At 45.3% G+C, this 24,797-nt stretch overlaps 1 protein-coding gene across 1 annotated transcript in view; it reads right to left on the reverse strand.

The window, feature by feature from the left end:
* The window catches only part of LOC121544748 (ral GTPase-activating protein subunit alpha-1-like), a 117,895-nt gene that overhangs the window by 7,324 nt on the left and 85,774 nt on the right, over positions 1 to 24,797 (reverse strand). The gene's annotated exons all lie outside the window — the stretch shown is intronic.

Genomic DNA, 24,797 nt, shown 5'->3' on the forward strand with positions numbered 1-24,797 from the left:
TATAGGAGAAAGTGAGAGAAAGCATGGGAGAGAGAGAACACGCAATGGAGAGAGAGAAAGGGTGAGGCTCATCTCCTGCTGTGGTGAGGAAGGGAAGAGGATATTTTGGGAGCAGCCCTGTGTGCTGTGTATCTATGGGAGAGGAGCTGCTTGGCGTGAGCTGACACGAGGAACAACAACCAAACAGCCTCTCTCACAAACACACACGGAACTGTAAGAGGTTGCACAGCGGGGGGAGAACAGCACTCCAGTGGATCTGCCGCCAGCCTTTTCCTGTTTCCCAGCACCCCACTTCCTGCTTGTTGTTAGAGCTATCAAAGATGCTGCTCAGGCAGGGCGAGCGCTGTGAGAAGCAGGGAGTGTGTGTGTTCTGTGTGAGAGAGTAACTGTGTGTGTGTCACAGTAATAATGATTGAACAAGTTAATGCATGTCAGTCAGCAGGCACCAGATAAGACTCAACACCTCTCCCATTTCATGCCACTTGCAGAGAAAAAAGATGCCCCACACGCCTCCGACACAGAGAGACAACGTCACACTGACACTAGGGCACTAACACTGGGAGGAAAACAACAACAACAACACAACCAAAACCAATCACCTTTCTTGATGGATGTTTGAGATGGAGGAAGAGTCAATGAGTGCCTCATCAAGCGAACATGTTTTCTACTGTTTACCTTCTCCATTTAAATCAAACATCTCACAAGAACATGCGTCTATTGAGTCTTGATATCAGTATCTCAGCCTTTCACTACACCCATGTTACTGTGTGAGGTTCCAACCCAAGAGTAGAGCCTGGCAGTGTTTGTTAGGGACCGATAGGTGTACATTATCAGTACTGGATATCAGCCTTATTCCCTGCACCCATGTAAGTCACTGTGTGAGGTGCCGTGTTTGGCGGACCTCTAGGTAGGTAGACAGACATATACCTGGTCAGACCAGGGCAGCTGCGCCTGACATCAGCTTTGAGAGGAGCAGTGAGGAGCAGAGAGGAGCAGTGAGGAGGAGCAGCTCCACTGCTGTGTTATTTAATGGTAATCATCATTTCAGCCTACTTATCCCGTCTCCTCCATCTTGTTCGCTCTCTCCCCCTCCCCCTGCACTGCGTGATGCGTTGCTAATGCCACCATGTCACCACGACAACTAATCCTGCGCACTGTTGACTTGAGATGCTCTTTTGTGTGTCCGCAAAAACACGAGGTAAAAAAATAAATAAATAAAATTAGACCATCAAATAGGCCCCGGCCGCAGCTCCGGCTACTAATATACTGTAATTGAATTTTTTATGGGTATTTCTTTTAACAGCTTGTTAAAGAAGAAAAGTGTCTTTAGGTTTCTCTCTCCAGCCTTACAGCCTCTCGAGTGGGGATAGGAGCAGTAGAGTAGGAGAGAGGAGAGTGGGGAAGGAGAGAGGAGAGAGGGGGAAGGAGAGAGGAGAAAGGAGAGAGTGGAGAGAGGGGGAAGGAGAGGGGAGAGAGGGGAAAGGAGAGGGGAGAAAGCAGAGGGGTCTTTTGTATATTACCAGAAACTCATTTTCCCTGCGGATGAAAGGCAAAAAGCTCCCCCCCCCCCCAACCGAGCTTTTCATTGTCACTGTGCTCGACTCCCGGCTCTCGGAGGTAAGAGGACAAATTGCCAGTGAAGAGACACCAGAAGTGAGCTTGTTAGCACATTATGGGTGGTGGAGGGTGTGTGTTTGTGTGTGTGGTGGAGGCTGTGTGTGTGTGTGTGTGTGTTGGATGGTGTCTGTCTGTGTGTGTGTGTATTGGATGGTGTCTGTCTGTCTGTCTGTGTGTGTGTGTGGGTGTGTAGGGGACCATGGTGGGCTACAGGAACAGTTCCCTGGCGTCGTGTTAATTCAGCACACAGAACATACTGCTGCTGATTGCCTCCAAATTGATCATGCCTTTTCTCTTTTCTTTTCCCTGTGCCCTCCCTCCCTCCCTGTGCTGAAGGAGTGAGTGTGCCAGGAGAAGGAGAGAGCTGCCAGGCCTCTCCAGAGGACGAGGGAGCGAGCGCTGTGTTGCTCTAAACAAGACGTTGCTCTCCTCTCCATTTGGAGGAGATTCAGGACCAAGTGCATCTCTCCACTGAGCAGAGCTCACAGAGAGAACACAGGCCCAACATCGACCTGTCCACTTCAGAGTTCACACACAATGACATGTATGAGGACAAGGATGACAACAGGAAAGGAGGAAGAAATGACTGTGAGATAAAGCAGACAATATGAATGTACTGTACAGAGAGCACATATCAGGCTTTTGTGCCCAGTGAGTCAAATAGCATTTCCTTTTTTAAACACGGCACTATTGAAAACAGTATGGCCTCCTGGTAATTACAACTGTAAATGAGAGGGGAGAGGTGTACACCTAGCTAGGGGACCAAACTGACACCTACAGGATGTCACACACATCCCCCTCCCCCCGCTGAGACTAGTTTTGTTTATTGTACACTTGCTCATTCCCCTTCCCACTTCACATCGATTTCTATTATTCTAACCCAACAGTCCTCTGTGGGGTGTTGCATTGCTGGCATCTTCAAAAAGAAAACCCAGTAAGAATGTGGAGAGCCCGGGAGAGCCGACTGTTCTAATGTGAATGCACCTATTTGTAAGTCGCTCTGGATAAGAGCGTCTGCTAAATGACGTAAATGTAAATGTGAGACGAAAGCAGAGCGGGGACACGTCTCAGTAACTGTCCCTCTACACTGCCTCAACACAGCTCTGCAATCTGCCAGTCAGGCCCCACTACCAAACAGAGAGCCAATATGGACACGATCATCAACCCAGTTAGAACGGGAGAATACACATTACATTCAACATCTCCTGACAATTAGGCCGATCCACTGAAGCACCCGAGGCATTTATAACTGATATTCTTCAAGAATCAATGGGTATATTGTTAATTTAAAATGATCATAAACAGCTGTACCTCACAGAGTGGGCCTTTAGGTGAAGGTCAGGGGTTTTGACACTACATTTCTCCTGTCCTTTGAAATAACCCCAGATCAGACGCATGACTAACATCAGTCATCGGACCAGTGACTACAAGAATACCAGGGCTCCACATAGCTCATCTCACAGCACAAGAATTATCAAATAGAATTTTGATGAAAATATGGGGCAGCAGAAATGGACCCAATATCAGTGATTCTGACTGGCAGCATTTGTACAGCTACCTGCTTTATTCTGCACCACAGGGCAATGGGAGAGAGAACAGAACAGAGAGAGAAAGAAAGAGAGGGAGAAAAAACATCACATAAATAATTGAATTTGACGAGTTTTACAGACTATGATTACAGAAATCTATGTGTGCCCTGAAGTGCAGGGTAATCGGTTTATTCCCCCACCTGATGGCTGTGATATCGAGGCTCTAACAGTGATTTTATTACTGTGAGGAGGACGGAGGGAGCTGCGGCTGACTGCCATAGCCCTCCTTGTCATTACAGTCAATGTCCCCCTCGCTCCCTCCATCCCTAGCACCCAGATGGGAGGAGAGATAGCCCAGCTAATGCTCCTCCGCCTGGGGCCACACAGTCACAGATCTGGGGCCCTCTGGAGTCAGATCCACTCCTATTAATCTCCTACCAAACCCAATTGGAGGCCTGGCCTGCCTGTGAAATATGGCTCCCGGACCTAAAGTCCTGATTTATCTCTCACCTATTATGCCTCTCTCTCTCTCTCTCTCTTCCACCCCCACCCAGGGGATGGTGAGATGGTGCCCACTGCTCACACTGCCTGCTGATGCAAATTCAACCTTTATTTAATGTTTAAAGGCGAAGCGGACGGAGTGCTAATGTTATCACGGGCAGGAGGAAACGCATACATGTACATGGGAATAATGATTCATGAATTAGAGGAGGGCAGTTTACATGCATCCATGTACAGTGGGGAGAACAAGTATTTGATACACTGCCGATTTTGCAGGTTTTCCTACTTACAAAGCATGTAGAGGTCTGTAATTTTTATCATAGGTACACTTCAACTGTGAGAGACAGAATCTAAAACAAAAATCCAGAAAATCACATTGTATGATTTTTAAGTAATTAATTTGCATTTTATTGCATGACATAAGTATTTGATACATCAGAAAAGCAGAACTTAATATTTGGTACAGAAACCTTTGTTTGCAATTACAGAGATCATACGTTTCCTGTAGGTCTTGACCAGGTTTGCACACACTGCAGCAGGGATTTTGGCCCACTCCTCCATACAGACCTTCTCCAGATCCTTCAGGTTTCGGGGCTGTCGCTGGGCAATACAGACTTTCAGCTCCCTCCAAAGATTTTCTATTGGGTTCAGGTCTGAAGACTGGCTAGGCCACTCCAGAACCTTGAGATGCTTCTTACGGAGCCACTCCTTAGTTGCCCTGGCTGTGTGTTTCGGGTCGTTGTTATGCTGGAAGACCCAGCCACGACCTATCTTCAATGCTCTTACTGAGGGAAGGAGGTTGTTGGCCAAGATCTCGCGATACATGGCCCCATCCATCCTCCCCTCAATAAGGTGCAGTCGTCCTGTCCCCTTTGCAGAAAAGCATCCCCAAAGAATGATGTTTCCACCTCCATGCTTCACGGTTGGGATGGTGTTCTTGGGGTTGTACTCATCCTTCTTCTTCCTCCAAACACGGCGAGTGGAGTTTAGACCAAAAAGCTCTATTTTTGTCACATCAGACCACATGACCTTCTCCCATTCCTCCTCTGGATCATCCAGATGGTCATTGGCAAACTTCAGACGGGCCTGGATATGCGCTGGCTTGAGCAGGGGGACCTTGCGTGCGCTGCAGGATTTTAATCCATGACGGCGTAGTGTGTTACTAATGCTGTTCTTTGAGACTGTGGTCCCAGCTCTCTTCAGGTCATTGACCAGGTCCGGCCATGTAGTTCTGGGCTGATCCCTCACCTTCCTCATGATCATTGATGCCCCACGAGGTGAGATCTTGCATGGAGCCCCAGACCGAGGGTGATTGACCGTCATCTTGAACTTCTTCCATTTTCTAATAATTGCGCCAACAGTTGTTTCCTTCTCACCAAGCTGCTTGCCTATTGTCCTGTAGCCCATCCCAGCCTTGTGCAGGTCTACAATTTTATCCCTGATGTCCTTACACAGCTCTCTGGTCTTGGCCATTGTGGAGAGGTTGGAGTCTGTTTGATTGAGTGTGTGGACAGGTGTCTTTTATACAGGTAATGAGTGGAGAACAGGAGGGCTTCTTAAAGAAAAACTAACAGGTCTGTGAGAGCCGGAATTCTTACTGGTTGGTAGGTGATCAAATACTTATGTCATGCAATAAAATGCAAATTAATTACTTAAAAATCATACAATGTGATTCTCTGGATTTTTGTTTTAGATTCCGTCTCTCACAGTTGAAGTGTACTTATGATAAAAATTACAGACCTCTACATGCTTTGTAAGTAGGAAAACCTGCAAAATCGGCAGTGTATCAAATACTTGTTCTCCCCACTGTATGTCAATAGTTTTCTCTGAACTGTGCTCTGTATGTAGGAGAATCTGTTATAAATAATCTGTTTATATAGCCAATACATGTATTCACATGTATTCAGAGCATACATTCATTTTAACCATACATCCACACATTTCCTTATTGTAGTGCAGTTCTCCATTGGTTTAAAAACACATTATAAAGAAGGATGCAACAGTGAGGTGTTAACACCATCACATTAACCGCTTGAATTATATATTTTCGGGCAATGATTGTATCCATTGCATCTCTCCTAACGTATAGCATTGTGTAACACTGAAAGGAACTAAGAGGGAGATCTTTAAAAAATGGGTCTTTATAATGATGTAGGACAGTCAGCTCTATAACAACAACAGGTACTGGGTGAGGACTGGTTCTGTTCGGATGTGGTTCTAGTGTGTTTATCCAGGCGGCTGGTGGTCGTTGGCCTGGACGGGTCACAGGTAGTTTACATTGATTCAGTCTGCAGCCTCCTAGTCAGACAGCTCATCACTGAGCATACAGCATGCAACCAACCCGCTGGACACACACACAGCTCATCTCAGAGCCTATAGCTGACCCAATCAGCTCTGACGCTGAGGCACAGAGGGGGCAATACAACAACATAGTTGGAAAACTTCACAATAATTACTTTGGAGATGAATCAACAAGTGAAGACGTTACATAAACACTAACTGTTATCAGCTGTATAAATAGGCATACATATGGCATTAGGAAAATAATTATGCATATGAAAAGAATGTGCTCGTCAATGCGTCTTGATTTCATTTTACGTTAGAACACAATTAGATTGATAACTAGATCTAAGATTTTTTAACTAAATTAAATTGACTGCTTTACGAGAGAGCACGGCAGTAGAGATATATCTGAATTAGTGTACAGATTATGTTGTCTGTGCTAAAGAAATACATCTGAGTCATCATCAGCATCACAGTGGTCAGGAGGACAGAGCAGCTAGGGTCAGAGCCAGTCAACAAACAGAGAGAAGAAGAGTGGGAGAAAGAGATTAGTTGTGACCCCGCCTCCCCTTTTCTTTCTTTACCCCCCCCTACTTTGACAGGAAACAATTAGCTAAGCACCCCCCCTCTCTGTCACACACACACACACACACACACACACACACACACACACACACACACAGAGCTCAGCAGACTGCAGCGGTACTGGAACACAATGGGGCCCATTGTGGGAGCTGGCAGTGTGTGGCTATGCTGCCTGTTAGGCGTTTGGCTGCGCCTGGCTATGTGTGTGTGTGTGTGTGTGTGTGTGTGTGTGTGTGTGTGTGAGGGGGAGAGTGGAGGGACAAAAGGAGCCCATGCCCAAACCTTTAATCAGCTCAGTTACCTTTGGAAAAGGCAGAGTCAAAGCAGAGGGAGGAAGGCACTGACCCAACACTCTCTCTCTCTCTCCCTCCCCCTGCCTCCCTCCCTCCCTCCCTCCACCTGCCTCCCTCCCTCCCTCCCTCCACCTGCCTCCCTCCCTGCCTCCCTCCCTCCCTCCCTCCCTCCACCTGCCTCCCTCCACTCAATTCAATTTCAATTTCAATTTAAGGGCTTTATTGGCATGGGAAACGTGTGTTAACATTGCCAAAGTAAGTGAAGTAGATAGTAAACAAAAGTGATATGATAGTGATATGATGTCATATTATGTATATATACCGTGTTGTAACAATGTGCAAATAGTTAAAGTACAAATGGGAAAATAAATAAACATAAATATGGGTTGTATTTACAATGGTGTTTGTTCTTCACTGGTTGCCCTTTTCTTGTGGCAACAGGTCACAAATCTTGCAGCTGTGATGGCACACTGTGGTTTTTCACCTAGTAGATAAGGGAGTTTATCAAAATTGGGTTTGTTTTCGAATTCTTTGTGGATCGCTGTAATCTGAGGGAAATACAGTGGGGAAAAAAAGTATTTAGTCAGCCACCAATTGTGCAAGTTCTCCCACTTAAAAAGATGAGAGAGGCCTGTAATTTTCATCATAGGTACACGTCAACTATGACAGACAAAATGAGAAAAAAAAATCCAGAAAATCACATTGTAGGATTTTTTATGAATTTATTTGCATATGATGGTGGAAAATAAGTATTTGGTCAATAACAAAAGTTTCTCAATACTTTTGTTATATACCCTTTGTTGGCAATGACACAGGTCAAACGTTTTCTGTAAGTCTTCACAAGGTTTTCACACACTGTTGCTGGTATTTTGGCCCATTCCTCCATGCAGATCTCCTCTAGAGCAGTGATGTTTTGGGGCTGTCGCTGGGCAACACAGACTTTCAACTCCCTCCAAAGATTTTCTATGGGGTTGAGATCTGGAGACTGGCTAGGCCACTCCAGGACCTTGAAATGCTTCTTACGAAGCCACTCCTTCGTTGCCCGGGCGGTGTGTTTGGGATCATTGTCATGCTGAAAGACCCAGCCACGTTTCATCTTCAATGCCCTTGCTGATGGAAGGAGGGTTTCACTCAAAATCTCACGATACATGGCCCCATTCATTCTTTCCTTTACACGGATCAGTCGTCCTGGTCCCTTTGCAGAAAAACAGCCCCAAAGCATGATGTTTCCAACCCCATGCTTCACAGTAGGTATGGTGTTCTTTGGATGCAACTCAGCATTCTTTGTCCTCCAAACATAACGAGTTGAGTTTTTACCAAAAAGTTATATTTTCGTTTCATCTGACCATATGACATTCTCCCAATCCTCTTCTGGATCATCCAAATGCACTTCAGACGGGCCTGGACATGTACTGGCTTAAGCAGGGGGACACGTCTGGCACTGCAGGATTTGAGTCCCTGGTGGCGTAGTGTGTTACTGATGGTAGGCTTTGTTACTTTGGTCCCAGCTCTCTGCAGGTCATTCACTAGGTCCCCCGTGTGGTTCTGGGATTTTTGCTCACCGTTCTTGTGATCATTTTGACCCACGGGGTGAGATCTTGCGTGGAGCCCCAGATCGAGGGAGATTATCAGTGGTCTTGTATGTCTTCCATTTCCTAATAATTGCTCCCACAGTTGATTTCTTCAAACCAAGCTGCTTACCTATTGCAGATTCAGTCTTCCCAGCCTGGTGCAGGTCTACAATTTTGTTTCTGGTGTCCTTTGACAGCTCTTTGGTCTTGGCCATAGTGGAGTTTGGAGTGTGACTGTTTGAGGTTGTGGACAGGTGTCTTTTATACTGATAACAAGTTCAAACAGGTGCCATTAATACAGGTACCGAGTGGAGGACAGAGGAGCCTCTTAAAGAAGAAGTTACAGGTCTGTGAGAGCCAGAAATCTTGCTTGTTTGTAGGTGACCAAATACTTATTTTCCACCATAATTTGCAAATAAATTCATTAAAAATCCTACAATGGGATTTTCTGGATTTTTTTTTCTCAATTTGTCTGTCATAGTTGACGTGTACCTATGATGAAAATTACAGGCCTCTCTCATCTTTTTAAGTGGGAGAACTTGCACAATTGGTGGCTGACTAAATACTTTTTTTCCCCACTGTATGTGTCTCTAATATGGTCATACATTTGGCAGGAGGTTAGGAAGTGCAGCTCAGTTTCCACCTCATTTTGTGGGCAGTGTGCACATAGCCTGTCTTCTCTTGAGAGCCAGGTCTGCCTACGGCGGCCTTTCTCAATAGCAAGGCTATGCTCACTGAGTCTGTACATAGTCAAAGCTTTCCTTAAGTTTGGGTCAGTCACAGTGGTCAGGTATTCTGCCACTGTGTACTCTCTGTTTAGGGCCAAATAGCATTCTAGTTTGCTCTGTTTTTTTGTTTGTTCTTTCCAATGTGTCAAGTAATTCTCTTTTTGTTTTCTCATGATTTGGTTGGGTCTAATTGTGTTGTGTTTGTGAACAGAGGCCCAGGACAAGCTTACTTAGGGGACTCTTCTCCAAGTTCATCTCTCTGTAGGTGATGGCTTTGTTATGGAAGGTTTGGGAATCACTTCCACTCTCTCCCCTGCCTCCCTCCCTCCCTCCCTCCCTCCACTCTCTCCCCTGCCTCCCTCCCTCCCTCCACCTGCCTCCCTCCACCTGCCTCCCTCCACCTGCCTCCCTCCCTCCCTCCACTCTCTCCCTCCACCTGCCTCCCTCCCTCCACTCTCTCCCTCCACCTGCCTCCCTCCCTCCACTCTCTCCCTCCCCCTGCCTCCCTCCCTCCACTCTCTCCCTCCCCCTGCCTCCCTCCCTGCCTCCCTCCCCCCGCTATCACACTCCACCATAAGCTGACCCCAGCAGCAGGGCAGTTATCGCTGCCAATTAGAAGCCAGAGTGTGTGTGTGTGTGAGAGAGAGAGAGGCTTCCCCTACTGCCAGTCTCTTACTGGCTCACCACTGGACTGGCAGGGCCAACGGTGAAATCGCTTAGCGACTCTCCTCTCTCTCTCCCCTTCATCCTCCTCAACCAACATTTTGTCTCCGGCTCCACAATCGGCCACTGACAGATAGAAGGTGGCCGTGGCTCACGGTTACATTTTACTCTGCCTTCCAGCCTTCCAAACAGCTTGAGAGCCCACCCCGAGACACACACACACACACACACAGTCTCTCATCCCCTGCCCCAAGCCAGACAGATCAGATGGGCAAAATAGAGGGAGAAGTGTGTGTGTGTGTGAGGGGGGCGAGTGTGACCGGAGGTTGCTGAATGTTATCAGGGGGCCTCAGCTCGGATGGACCACATGGTCCAACAGCTGTAGAGGGGGTGGATGGTCGAGCCCCTGGCCCCAAGGCCAGAGAGGTAAACCTAGCTCTAATTACCCCCAAACATTCTAACACTAACTAAACAGTGTGGTCACGCCGTTAGCCGCACCGCTCAGGCATATGGCTAACCTGTCCTGTGCTGATCTAGCAAACATCTTGCCCCCAGCCGCGACCTTCACTACACTAAAAACATTTCATCACACAGCCCCCAAATTCACTGGGAGGCACTGGGAAAGAGGGCTGAGGATCTGGAGGGTGTGCGTGTGTGTGTGTGTGACTGCCGCAGAACAGATCCCCAAACTGGCTGGTTGGTGTGAATGCACGCGCACACACACACCAGGGTTTCCGTTACGAAAATGTGGCGCCGGACAACGTGACCGGGAAGATTTTAATTTACCGGCCATTTGAGAAATTTACTGGACCCATTTGCATTGGGTGCATAACCCATTAGGGCGTCCACCCACGGTGCTCAGAATGACAGAAATTGCATTTATATTATGGAGGCAGCCAATAAAACATCATTTTTCAAACATTTGCCAAAATGCAATTCGCGGGAAAACACCATTCCAAACAGTGCACCTGATAGTGGTTCCATATGTGACAGATGAAGATCTCTGCTAGAAACTTAGAAAGAGGGGAAATCTAAAGATGCAACAACTAGGACGGGTTACTAATATGACTAGGATTGTGCTTTTGGCTTCCGGACAATGAAAGAAAGTTGATTTGAAAACCAATAGAACAGGAGAGAAATGGCATAGAGGTGGGTCCAATAGGGAAGTAAATTGAAATACATTTGCCAAAACTATATAATTACTCCTGTCTGTACAGAAATACATTAAATCAAATCAAAATACTTCACCAGAAAGCATGATTTAGCCACAGAGGAATCAAGGATAATTACTTTTTTTTTTTTTTTAAGCTACGTATTGTTTCAAATCACAAGTTCGTAGGCCTAAGCATATTTGGGAATCCCGCAATTTGGGCAGCGTGCGTGGCAATAGGCCTAGCTGATTATGGAGTTGCGGCTGTCAGTAAAAAGCATCTAAAATATGTGTGAAGATAATGTGTCTTGAGTAGAATTTAAAATGTACAGACAAGAAGAAGGGGAGGGGTGTGTGGTGAAGATAAAGGCGAGTCACTCTAGAATGGCTCAGCTCATTGTTTCATTGTGTGAATTATTTGCCCTTTTTATTTTATTTTGTATAAATTCCCCATTAAATATGTCACCAGTAGTAAATGTACTGTTAATCCCAGTCATTTGGTTACATTTACTTTGGTTAATGCATGTCCACTGTGTGTAGAAAACAGTAGGAACACCTTCCTAATATTGAGTTGCACCCCTAGTGCCCTCAGAACAGCCTCAATTCGTCAGGGAATGGTTTCAAAAGCATTCCACAAGGATGCTGGCCCACGTTGACTCCAATGCTTCCCATAGTTGTGTCATGTTGGCTGGATGTATTTTGGGTGGTGGACCATTCTTAATACAAACGGGAAACTGTTGAGCGTGAAAAACCCAAATGAAACTGTTCCAGTACTTGACAAACCGGTGCGCCTGGCACCTACTACCACACTCCATTCAAAGGCACTTAAATCTTTTGTCTTGTCCATTCACCATATGAATGGCACACATACACAATCCATGTCTCAATTGTCTCAAGGCTTAAAAATACTTATTTAACCTTCATCTACACTGATTGAAGTGGATTTAACAAGTGACATCACTAAGGGATCATAGCTTTCACCTGGTCAGTCTGTCATGGAAAGAGCAGGCATTTACCATTCTCAATCTCTGAGTGGAAATAAGTTTGGTTTATTTCATAACTATCATTTACGAGATTTGTACATTTTTTCTATGTCTTTTGTTTGGAGTGCTCCATGTGAGCAATGAGCATGTGTTTGGTTTCTCTGTCCTGTAAGGAAATGTAGAAAAGTGTTTAACATCCATTGGGAATGATAATATATTAAAACTATAGTTCCTCACAGTAAGCTATTTGAAAGATCTTTCCAACAATCTCCCCTTCGATAATCACCAACCCCCTCGTTGTGAAAGAGCAATGGAAGTTATAGGCCTACTGCTGCATTGGCATATTGGCTATGAATTTCATGAACTCATTTCTTTAGCCGCCATTGGATCACGGTGTATCAATGTGTCCATATGGCAGAGGCTGGTGATTTCACATTAGTTGACTTTTAACTTTTAGATGTTTATCATTTTAATTCAGATTTTTATGATTAACCAGGTGACAATGATTTTGAGAAACGAAAACATTATTGAAAATGCGCATATGAAAATCATAAACGGCACGCAGAACGGTAGAAATGGTAGAATAAATTGTAAGCTTCCCCAAACTTGAAACTCACGCACCGCCTATGAGGTAAGACATGCCTCATAATATGAAATAAAAGATTCAGGTTTCAAACAATCAAGTATGTTTTCAAAATGCACACTGCCTCCAGCTCACATTGTAAAGTGGTGGGTGACGCGCTGATAGCCTGTTGCCTGCAGTTGAATGGTGAGAATGGGAGGAGCGATTCAATTACCAGTTGAGAAATAAAAATAGTAGCTTGACGGTCAAATGTATTTACATTGACTGGGATTTCCATTAATGAATAAAAGGCATTATTTTGCAATGGGATTTATTTTCTCCTGTTCATTTTGGCCGGCAACAGTTTTATCGGATTTTCATTATTTATTTTTTATTCTGCCAAAAGCCGGCAATTGAAGGCTAATGGAAACCCTGACGCACACACACAGGCTTTGGGAAGTAGCTACAGTGCATTCAGAAAGTAATCAGACCCCTTCACTTTTTCCAAATGTTCTTACGTTACAGCCTTATTCTAAAATTGATTAAATTGTTTTTTTCCCCTCATCAATCTGTGTTTGGACCCCAGCAAGAGAAGGCAGCAGCTAATGGGGATGCCTAATAAATACAAATACACAATATCCCATAATGACAAAGCAAAAACTGGTTTTTAGAAATTTTAGCAAATGTATATACAGTGGGGAGAACAAGTATTTGATACACTGCCGATTTTGCAGGTTTTCCTACTTACAAAGCATGTAGAGGTCTGTAATTTTTTATCATAGGTACACTTCAACTGTGAGAGAAGGAATCTAAAACAAAAATCCATAAAATCACATTGTATGATTTTTAAGTAATTAATTTGCATTTTATTGCATGACATAACTATTTGATCACCTACCAACCAGTAAGAATTCCGGCTCTCACAGACTTGTTAGTTTTTCTTTAAGAAGCCCTCCTGTTCTCCACTCATTACCTGTATTAACTGCACCTGTTTGAACTCGTTACCTGTATAAAAGACACCTGTCCACACACTCAATCAAACAGACTCCAACCTCGCCACAATGGCCAAGACCAGAGAGCTGTGTAAGGACATCAGGGATACAATTGTAGACCTGCACAAGGCTGGGATGGGCTACAGGACAATAAGCAAGCAGCTTGGTGAGAAGGCAACAACTGTTGGCGCAATTATTAGAAAATGGAAGAAGTTCAAGATGACGGTCAATCACCCTCGGTCTGGGGCTCCATGCAAGATCTCACCTCGTGGGGCATCAATGATCATGAGGAAGGTGAGGGATCAGCCCAGAACTACACGGCAGGACCTGGTCAATGACCTGAAGAGAGCTGGGACCACAGTCTCAAAGAAAACCATTAGTAACACACTACGCCGTCATGGATTAAAATCCTGCAGCGCACGCAAGGTCCCCCTGCTCAAGCCAGCGCATGTCCAGGCCCGTCTGAAGTTTGCCAATGACCATCTGGATGATCCAGAGGAGGAATGGGAGGTCATGTGGTCTGGTGAGACAAAAATAGAGCTTTTTGGTCTAAACTCCACTCGCCGTGTTTGGAGGAAGAAGAAGGATGAGTACAACCCCAAGAACACCATCCCAACGTGAAGCATGGAGGTGGAAACATCATTCTTTGGGTATGCTTTTCTGCAAAGGGGACAGGACGACTGTACCGTATTGAGGGGAGGATGGATGGGGCCATGTATCGCGAGATCTTGGCCAACAACCTCCTTCCCTCAGTAAGAGCATTGAAGATGGGTCGTGGCTGGGTCTTCCAGCATGACAACGACCCGAAACACACAGCCAGGGCAACTAAGGAGTGGCTCCGTAAGAAGCATCTCAAGGTCCTGGAGTGGCCTAGCCAGTCTCCAGACCTGAACCCAATAGAAAATCTTTGGAGGGAGCTGAAAGTCTGTATTGCCCAGCGACAGCCCCGAAACCTGAAGGATCTGGAGAAGGTCTGTATGGAGGAGTGGGCCAAAATCCCTGCTGCAGTGTGTGAAAACGTGGTCAAGACCTACAGGAAACGTATGATCTCTGTAATTGCAAACAAAGGTTTCTGTACCAAATATTAAGTTCTGCTTTTCTGATGTATCAAATACTTATGTCATGCAATAAAATGCAAATTAATTACTTAAAAATCTTACAATGTGATTTTCTGGATTTTTGTTTTAGATTCCGTCTCTCACAGTTGAAGTGTACCTATGATAAAAATTACAGACCTCTACATGCTTTGTAAGTAGGAAAACCTGAAAAATCGGCAGTGTATCAAATACGTGTTCTCCCCACTGTAGATAAACAAAAACCCGGAAATATCACATTCACATAAGTATTCAGACCCTTTACTCAGTACTTTGTTGAAGCACCTTTGGCAACGATTACAGCCTCGAGTCTTCTTGGGTATGACGCTACAAGCTTCGCACATCTGTATTTGGGGGGATTCTCCCATTCTTCTCTGCAGATCCTCTTAAGCTCTGTCGGGTTGGATGGAGAGCGCCGCTGCACAGCTATTTTTGTCTCTCCAGAGATGTTAGATCGGGTTCAAGTCCGGGCTCTGGCTGGGCCACTCAAGGACATTCAGAGACTTGTCCTGAAGCCACTCCTCCGTTGTCTTAGTTGTGTGCTTAGGGTCATTGTCATTTTGGAAGGTGAACCTTAACCCCAGTCTGAGATCCTGAGCGCCCTGGAGCAGGTTTTCATCAAGGATCTCTCTGTACTTTGTCCCATTAATCTCCCTCGATCCTGACTAGTCCCCCAGTCTCTGCCGCTGAAAAACATCCCCACAGCATGATGCTGCCACCACCATGCTTCACCATAGGGATGGTATTGGCCAGGTGATGAGCGGCACCTGGTTTCCTCCAGAATTGACACTTGGCATTCAGGCCAAAGAGTTTAATCTTGGTTTCATCAGAACAGAGAATCTTGTTTCTCATGGTCTGAGAGTCCTTTAGGTGCCTTTTGGCAAACTCCAAGCAGGCTGTCATGTGCCTTTTACTGAGGAGTGGCTTCCGTCTGGCCACTCTACCATAAAGGCCTGATTTGTGGAGTGCTGCAGAGATGGTTGTCCTATCTCCATAGAGGAACTCTGGAGCTCTGTCAGAGTGACCATCGGGTTCTTGGTCACCTCCCTGACCAAGGCCCTTCTCACCCAATTGCTCAGTTTGGTCGGGCGTCAAGCTCTAGGAAGAATCTTGGTGGTTCCACACGTCTTCCAACTGTGGGACCTTATATAGACAGCTGTGTGCCTTTCCAAATCATGTCCAATCAATTGAATTTACCACAGGTGGACTCCAATCAAGTTGTAGAAACATCTCAAGGATGATCAATGGAAACAGGATGCACCTGAGCTCAATTTCGAGTCTCATAGCAAAGGGTCTGAATACTTATGTAAATAAGGTATTTCTGTTTTTTATTTTTAATATATTTGCAAACATTTCTAAAAACCTGTTTCACTTTGTCATTATGGGGTATTGTTTTTAGATTGATGAATTTTTATTTATTTAATCAATTTTAGAATAAGGCTGTAACGTAACAAAATGTGGAAAAACTTTCTGAATGCACTGTATTTAAATGGATGTTTATACGTCCCTTTGATTACTCTTAGCGCTGTAGCAACTAAAGCCTGATATCTGGGATAGGATAGAGGCCTGGTCTGTGCTGCCTGTGTGTTACCCTGAGGCTCTCTCGCCCTCTTTCTTCCTCTCTGGCTGTGTTTGCCCAGCAGCTCCATAATCTGCCATGATTCGTAGCACTGCTCCATAATCTGCCATGATTCGTAGCACTGCTCCATAATCTGCCATGATTCATAGCATTGCTTCATAGCACAGACCCATGGGGCGGCGCACAATTGGCCCAGCGTCGTCCAGGGTAGGGGAGGGAATGGCCGGCAGGGGTGTAGCTCAGTTAGTAGAGCATGGCGTTTGCAACGCCAGGGTTGTGGGTTCGTTTCCCACGGGGGGCCAGTATGATTATTATTATTTTTTTTATAATAATGTATGCACTCACTAACTGTAAGTCGCTCTGGATAAGAGTGTCTGCTAAATGACTAAAATGTAAATGTAAATTGCTCCATAATCTGCCATGATTCGTAGCACTGCTCCATAATCTGCCATGATTCGTAGCACTGCCTGATGTCAGGTTCTGTAGCAGCTTTCTGCCATTTGAGTCCACCAGACATTAAGACCAGCAGCAGAAAAGGGGGGCTCTTTTCTCCCTTCCAAGCACTGATTTCACAGTCATGGAAAATGAGGGATCAGTGAGTGGAGGAGGCAGATGGACGAGCCCCGGGGCCAAGAGGAGGAATTTAGTGTGGAGAAGAGAGAGGGGTCGACGGGCACGTGCAGGAGGAGGGGAGAAGAGGAGAGAAGTACAGGGTGGATGGTGGACAGAGAGAGAGAGAATGAGAGAGAGGTACAGGCTGGATGGTGGACAGAGAGGGAGAGAGAGGTACAGGGTGGATGGTGGACAGAGAGAGAGAGAATGAGAGAGAGGTACAGGCTGGATGGTGGACAGAGAGGGAGAGAGAGGTACAGGGTGGATGGTGGACAGAGAGAGAGAGTGAGAGAGATAGAGAGAGAGAGAGAGAGAGAGAGAGAGAGAGAGAGAGGTCATGAGCAGATGAGCTCCTGAATTTTTCAGAATGTTTTTATAAAAAGATAGATTTAGAGTTGGATAAACTTTGATTTTTTCATAAGGACATATACAGGATACTACTCTCCACAACATAACCTTCACTCCAAATCAAAACTCCAAACCTACAACCTGATTTTGGATCAAATTAGATTCTTATTCCCAAGGACTATACAGCAAATGCTCTGGCAAACCAACGAGCAGCAAAAGACGTACAACAGAAACCTGAAAATACCACCCAACCTGGAACTGAGTGAGTAATGTTTAGCCTGAAGCTACTTTTAAAGCCAAGAAGAAACATAAAATAGATTATCCCCTGTAGCTCAGTTGGTAGAGCATGGCACTTGCAATGCCAGGGTTGTGGGTTCGTTTCCCACGGGGGGCCAGTATGAAAATGTATGCACTCACTAACTGTAAGTCGCTCTGGATAAGAGTGTCTGCTAAATGACTAAAATGTAAAAATGTAATTTACTTTATAAGGGCTGAATGCTAAGTTAAGGCTACCAAGCTTGCTAGGACAGAACAGATCCAGCTGCAACTTCAATTAGCACTGAGGTGTGAAGTGAGAGGTGTCAAAGCCCTTGAGCCCAACAATGGCAGGAGAGTTTCACAGCCTCCCCCACCCAAATGCAGAGTCCTTTGAGGACCCCTGCTCAATGGCTTCCCTCTGTGCAGAGGTTATCACAATACAGTACCCCTTGGACGTAAAAAATGAGAAGGCACTGAAAGAGTACAAAAAGTAGCTCCTCATGGACAAGCCAGAGACATTTTTTGCTGACTGCTACAAATATGGGAATGTAAGCAACTTAATCTTCCATACAGATCATCCCCTGGCATGTCGCAGTGCTACATTAACACACTACCCCTCTGTCAAGGGAGGGGGGTTAGAAATGGGTGGAAACTCAGGATACTAGACAACGAGGACTTTGAGTCAGCTAATGTCAACCTGTACAAGTCTGGAAACCCCAAACAGTTTCAGTTGGACTTCCAATGAATCAAAGAGGGAGCGCAGCAGGAGAAGCACTCTCTTGAGGAAGACTCCCCCACCTTGAGCGAGTCAGACCAGACCTCTTCCTTAAACAACCCCACAGACAAGCAACCCAGAGCGGAAAGTCAACCTCCCAGCACAGAGCACTACTCCCTCACTGAAATGAAGGATAAATTCACCCAGCTGGAGGTAAGGCAGGTGGAGCTGGAACAGCAGGTTATTACACTCCAGTCAGCACAGACCAAGACAACAGTCCAACACAACAACATCCCCTCAACCAGACCCGGAGAGCTGGAGGGGGATAGAGACATGTCTGCACTCTGGAATGTGGTGAGACAACTTCAACAGGAGAAAGAGCAGGAGCCGAAGAAGGAGGCCCAGCGGCAGGAGAAGATGAGAGCACTAGAGCTACCATCATTAAGTTTGCCGACGACACAACAGTGGTAGGCCTGATCACCGACAACGATGAGACAGCCTATAGGGAGGAGGTCAGAGATCTGGCCGTGTGGTGCCAGGACAACAACCTCTCCCTCAACGTGACCAAGACAAAGGAGATGATTGTGGACTACAGGAAAAAAAAGAGGACTGAGCACGCCCCCATTCTCATCGACAGGGCTGTAGTGGAACAGGTTGAGAGCTTCAAGTTCCTTGGTGTCCACATCACCAACGAACTATCATGGTCCAAACACACCAAGACAGTCGTGAAGAGGGCACGACAAAGCCTATTCCCCCTCAGGAGACTAAAAAGATTTGGCATGGGTCCTCAGATCCTCAAAAAATTCTACAGCTGCACCATCGAGAGCATCCTGACTGGTTGCATCACCGCCTGGTATGGCAACTGCTTGGCCTCTGACCGCAAGGCACTACAGAGGGTAGTGCGTACGGCCCAGTACATCACTGGGGCAAAGCTCCCTGCCATCCAGGACCTCTATACCAGGCGGTGTCAGAGGAAGGCCCTCAAAATTGTCAAAGACTCCAGCCACCCTAGTCATAGACTGTTCTCTCTGCTACCGCACGGCAAGCGGTACCGGAGTGCCAAGTCTAGGTCCAAAAGACTTCTCAACAGCTTCTACCCCCAAGCCATAAGACTCCTGAACAGCTAATCATGGCTACCCGGAATATTTGCACTGCCCCCCACCCCATCTTTTACGCTGCTGCTACTCTGTTAAGTATTTATGCATAGTCACTTTAACTCTACCCACATGTACATATTACCTCAACTACCTCAACTAGCCGGTGCCCCCGCACATTGACTACTGCAACGGTACCCCCTGTATATATAGCCTCCCTACTGTCACTTTATTTTACTGTATATATAGCCTCCCTACTGTCACTTTATTTTACTTCTGCTCTTTTTTTCTCAACACTTTTTTGTTGTTGTTTTATTCTTACTTTTTTTGTTTAAAATAAATGCACTGTTGGTTAAGGGCTGTAAGTAAGCATTTCACTGTAATGTCTGCACCTGTTGTATTCGGCGCATGTGACCAATAAAATTTGATTTGATTTGATTTGATTTGAGAGTGCTGGAGGTGAAGGTGAGAAAGATGACGTGTGACAGAGAGCAACCCATTAGAGAGCTGGCAACCCCCGCAGAGAAGCCAGCAGAACAGCCCACCTCAGATCCTGACCAAAGTCTCGACACCACAGCAGAACAGTCCACACCAGAACCTGACCATAGCCTCGACATCACAGCAGGACAGATACATGGAGAACCCCAAGCCCAAGGGACCCCACGCCCTCCTAGCACCCCCCCTGGCAGCCCCCCTGACAGCCCTCCTGACAACCCCCCCACACCCACTAAGGACACACACAAGCCATAGATTGTACTCCTTATGGACTCAAATGGGAAATATATACAGGAAAATAAACGTTTTCCCAAACACAGTGTCTAAACTCGTGTCCAAACACACAGCGCGCCCTAGACCTTCTGTCTGAGGACCAACTAGGGTCACCCAGCCACATAATAATACACACAGGCACAAACGACCTGAGAGCACAGCAGATAAGGGTGGCCACAGCACTCAAGTGATTAAAAAATCTTCTTCTACTTTCCCCAACGCACAAGTGGTTATCGCCACCCTGCCACCACGAAAAGACTTCAACCCTGCTACCATACAGCGGGTAAACGCAAGTATTTCCCGTGACTGTGCCTCAAAACCAAATGTTTACCTGGCCCACCACTCCACCCTGGACTTTACGACCAGGTCGACCTATACAAGGCAGCAGTGCCCACCTTTGCCAGGACCCTAAAGGACATCGCCCTCAACCGCAGCCCCAACACCTCAAACAGGAGCAACAGATCAACAGACACCCCGCCCAGACCAGCGAGACACTCTCCCAGACCTGCAGACCTAACTCACTCCATTAAATTAATCAAAACAGTAACATTTTACATTTGGCTAGAAATTCAAAAGGAAATGATCTCTACAGAGAAAAATGTCCTCCTGGGTGCTACCTATATCCCTCCACTAGAATCCCCATACTTTAATGAAGACAGCATCTCCATCTTAGAGGGGGAGATCAATAATTTCCAGGCCCAGGGACATGTACTAGTCTGTGGCGACCTAAATGCCAGAACTGGACAAGAACCTGACAACCTCAGCACACAGTGTGACAAACACCTCCCTGGAGGTGACAGCATTCCCTCCCCCATATGCCCCCCTAGACACAACTACGACAACATAACCAACAAAAACGGGTCACAACTCCTGCAGCTCTGTCACATGCTGGGTATGTACATAGTCAATGGTAGGCTTCGAGGGGACTCCTACAGTAGGTACACCTATAGCTCATCTCTTGGCAGTAGTACTGTAGACTACTTTATCACTGACCTCAACCCAGTCTCTCAGAGAGTTCACAGTCAGCCCACTGACACCCCTATCAGATCAAAGCAAAATCAGTCTACTTGAACAGGGCAATACTCATCAAAGCCAAAGGAACTGAATAATATTAAGACATGCTAGAGGGAAGGAAAGTAGTGTGGAAACCAACCAAAAAACAATTAGGCAACAACCAATTCAATCCCTTTTAGACAACTTCCTGGACAAAACATTTCACTGTAACAGTGAACGTGTAAACTTGGCAGTAGAAAACCTAAACAGTATATTGGACCTCTCAGCTTCCTTATCAAGTCTAAAAATGTCAGGCAGACAACCTAAGAAAATATACAACAATGACAAATGGTTTGATGAAGAACGCAAAAACCTAAGAAAGACATTTAGAAACCTATCCAACCAAAAACATAGAGACCCAGAAAACCTGAGCCTACGCATTCACTATGGTGAATCACTAAAACAATACAGAAATACAGCAATACAGAAGGAACAGCAATTCATAAATCAGCTCAATGTAATTGAAGAATCCATACAATCTAACTACAGTGCATTCGGAGCGGATTCAGACCCCTTGACTTTTTCAACATTTTCTTACGTTACAGCCTTATTCTAAAATTGATTAAATCGTTTTTTTACGCTCATCAATCTACATACTGAAAAAGCAAAAACAGGTTTTTCAAAATCATTGCACATTTATTAAAAATAAAAAACAATCACATTTACATAAGTACTCAGACCCTTAACTCAGTACTTTGTTGAAGCACCTTTGGCAGCGATTATAGCCTCAAGTTTTCTTGGGTATGACGCTACAAGCTTGGCAGACCTGTATTTGGGGAGTTTCTCCCATTCTTCTCTGCAGATCCTCTCAAGCTCTGTCAGGTTGGATGGGGAGCGTCGCTGCACAGCTATTTTCAGGTCTCTCCAGAGATGTTCGATCGGGTTCAAGTCCGGGCTCTGGCCTGGCCACTCAAGGACATTCAGAGACTTGTCCCGAAGCCACTCCTTCGGTGTCTTGCCTGTGTGCTTAGGGTCGTTGTCCTGTTGGAAGGTGAACCTTCGCCCCAGTCTGAGGTCCTGAGCGCTCTGGACCAGGTTTTCATCAAGGATCTCTCTGTACTTTGCTCCGTTCATCTTTCCCTCAATCCTGACTAGTCTCCCAGTCCCTGCCGCTAAAAAACATCCCCACAGCATGATGCTGCCACCACCATGTTTCACCGTAGGGATGGTGCCATGTTTCCTCCAGATGTGACACTTGGCATTCAGGCCAAAGAGTTCAATCTTGGTTTCATCAGACCAGAGAATCTTCTTTCTCATGGTCTAAGAGTCCTTTAGGTGCGTTTTGTCAAACTCCAAGCGGGCTGTCATGTGCCTTTTACTGAGTAATGGTTTCCGTTTGGCCACTCTACCATAAAGGGCTGATTGGTGGAGTGCTGCAGAGATAGTTGTCCTTCTGGAACATTCTCCCATCTCCACAGAGGAACTCTGGAGCTCTATCAGAGTGACCATCGGGTTCTTGGTCACCTCCCTGACCAAGGCCCTTCTCCCCCGATTGCTCAGTTTGGCTGGGTGGCCAGCTCTAGGAAGAGACTAAGTTGTTCCAAACTTCTTCCATTTAAGAATGATGGAGGCCACTGTGTTCTTGGGGACCTTGAATGCTGCAGACATTTTTTGGTACCCTTCCCCAAATCTGTGACTTGACACAATCCTGTCTCGGAGCTCCATGGACAATTCCTTTGACCTGATAGCTTGGTTTTTGCTCTGACATACACTGTCAACTGTGGGACCTTATATAGACAGGTGTGTGCCTTTCCAAATCATGTCCAATCAATTGAATTTACCACAGGTGGACTCCAATCAAGTTGCAGAAACATCTCAACGATGATCAATGGAAACAGGATGCACCTGAGCTCAATTTCGAGTCTGATAGCAAAGGGTCTGAACACTTATGTAAATAAGGCATTTCTGTTTTTTATTTGTAATATATTTGCAAATGGGGTATTATGGGGTATTGTGTGTAGATTGATGAGGAAAAACATTTATTTCATCAATTTTAGAATAAGGCTGTAACGTAACAAAATGTGGAAAAAGTCAAGGGGTCTCAATACTTTCTGAATGCACTGAACTTCTGGGAAAATTGGAACACACTAAACAAACAATAACATGAAGAGCTATCTATCCAAAATGGAGATGTATGGGTAAACCACTTCTCCAATCTTTTTGGCCGTATTACAAAGAACAAACAGCAAAAAAATATACATAATCAAATGCAAATCTTAGAATCAACTATTAAAGACTACCAGAACCCACTGGATTCTCCAATTACATTGAATGAACTACAGGACAAAATACAAACCCTCCAACCCAAAAAGGCCTGTGGTGTTGATGGTATCCTCAATGAAATTATAAAATATACAGACCACAAATTCCAATTGGCTATACTTAAACTCTTTAACATCATCCTTAGCTCTGGCATCTTCCCTAATATTTGGAAACAAGGACTGATCACCCAATCCACAAAAGTGGAGACAAATTTGACCCCAATAACTACCGTGGGATATGCGTCAACAGCAATCTTGGGAAAATCCTCTGCATTCTCATTAACATCAGACTAGTTCATTTCCTCAGTGAAAACAATATACTGAGCAAATGTCAAATTGGCTTTTTACCAAATTACCATACGACAGACCACATATTCACCCTGCACAGCCTAATTGACAAACAAACAAACAAACCAAAACAAAGGCAAAGTCTTCTCATTCTTTGTTGATTTCAAAAAAAGCTTTTGACTCAATTTGGCATGAGGGTCTGCTATACAAATTGATGGAAAGATGTGTTGGGGGGAAAACATACGACATGATAAAATCCATGTACACAAACAACAAGTGTGCACTTAAAATTGGCAAAAAAACACATACATTTCTTTCCACAGGGCAGTGGGGTGAGACAGGGATTCAGTTTAAGCCCCACCCTCTACCAACAAATATATTAACGAATTGGCGAGGGCACTAGAACAGTCTGCAGCAACCGGCCTCACCCTACTAGAATCTGAAGTCAAATGTCTACTGTTTGCTGATGATCTGGTGCTTCTGTCACCAATCAAGGAGGGCCTACAGCAGCACCTAGATCTCCTGAACAGATTCTGTCCGACCTGAGCCTTGACAGTAAATCTCAGTAAGACAAAAATAATGGTGTTCCAAAAAAGGTCCAGTTGCCAGGACCACAAATACAAAATCCATCTAGACACCGTTGCCCTAGAGCACACAAAAAACTATACATACCTCGGCCTAAACATCAGTGCCACAGGTAACTTCCGACAAAGCTGTGAACGATCTGAGACAAGGCAAGAAGGGCCTTCTATGCCATCAAAAGGAACATACAATTCAACATACCAATTAGGATCTGGCTAAAAATACTTGAATCAGTTATAGAACCCATTGCCCTTTATGGTTGTGAGGTCTGGGGTCCGCTCACCAACCAAGAATTCACAAAATGGGACAAACACCAAATTGAGACTGCATGCAGAATTCTGCAAAAATATCCTCAGCGTATAACGATAAACACCAAATAATGCATGCAGAGCAGAATTAGGCCGATACCCGCTAATTATCCAAATTCAGAAAAGAGACGTTAAATTCTATAACCACTTAAAAGGAAGCGATTCCCAAACCTTCCATAACAAAGCCATCACCTACAGAGAGATGAACTTGGAGAAGAGTCCCCTAAGCAAGCTGGTCCTGGGGCTCTGTTCACAAACACAAACAGACCCCACAGAGCCCCAGGACAACAACACAATTAGACCCAACCAAATCATGAGAAAACAAAAAGAGAATTACTTGACACAAAAAAACAGAGCAAACTAGAATGCTATTTGGCCCT

Source organism: Coregonus clupeaformis, chromosome 29 (genome assembly GCF_020615455.1).
Source record: "Coregonus clupeaformis isolate EN_2021a chromosome 29, ASM2061545v1, whole genome shotgun sequence".
Lineage (NCBI taxonomy): Eukaryota > Metazoa > Chordata > Actinopteri > Salmoniformes > Salmonidae > Coregonus > Coregonus clupeaformis.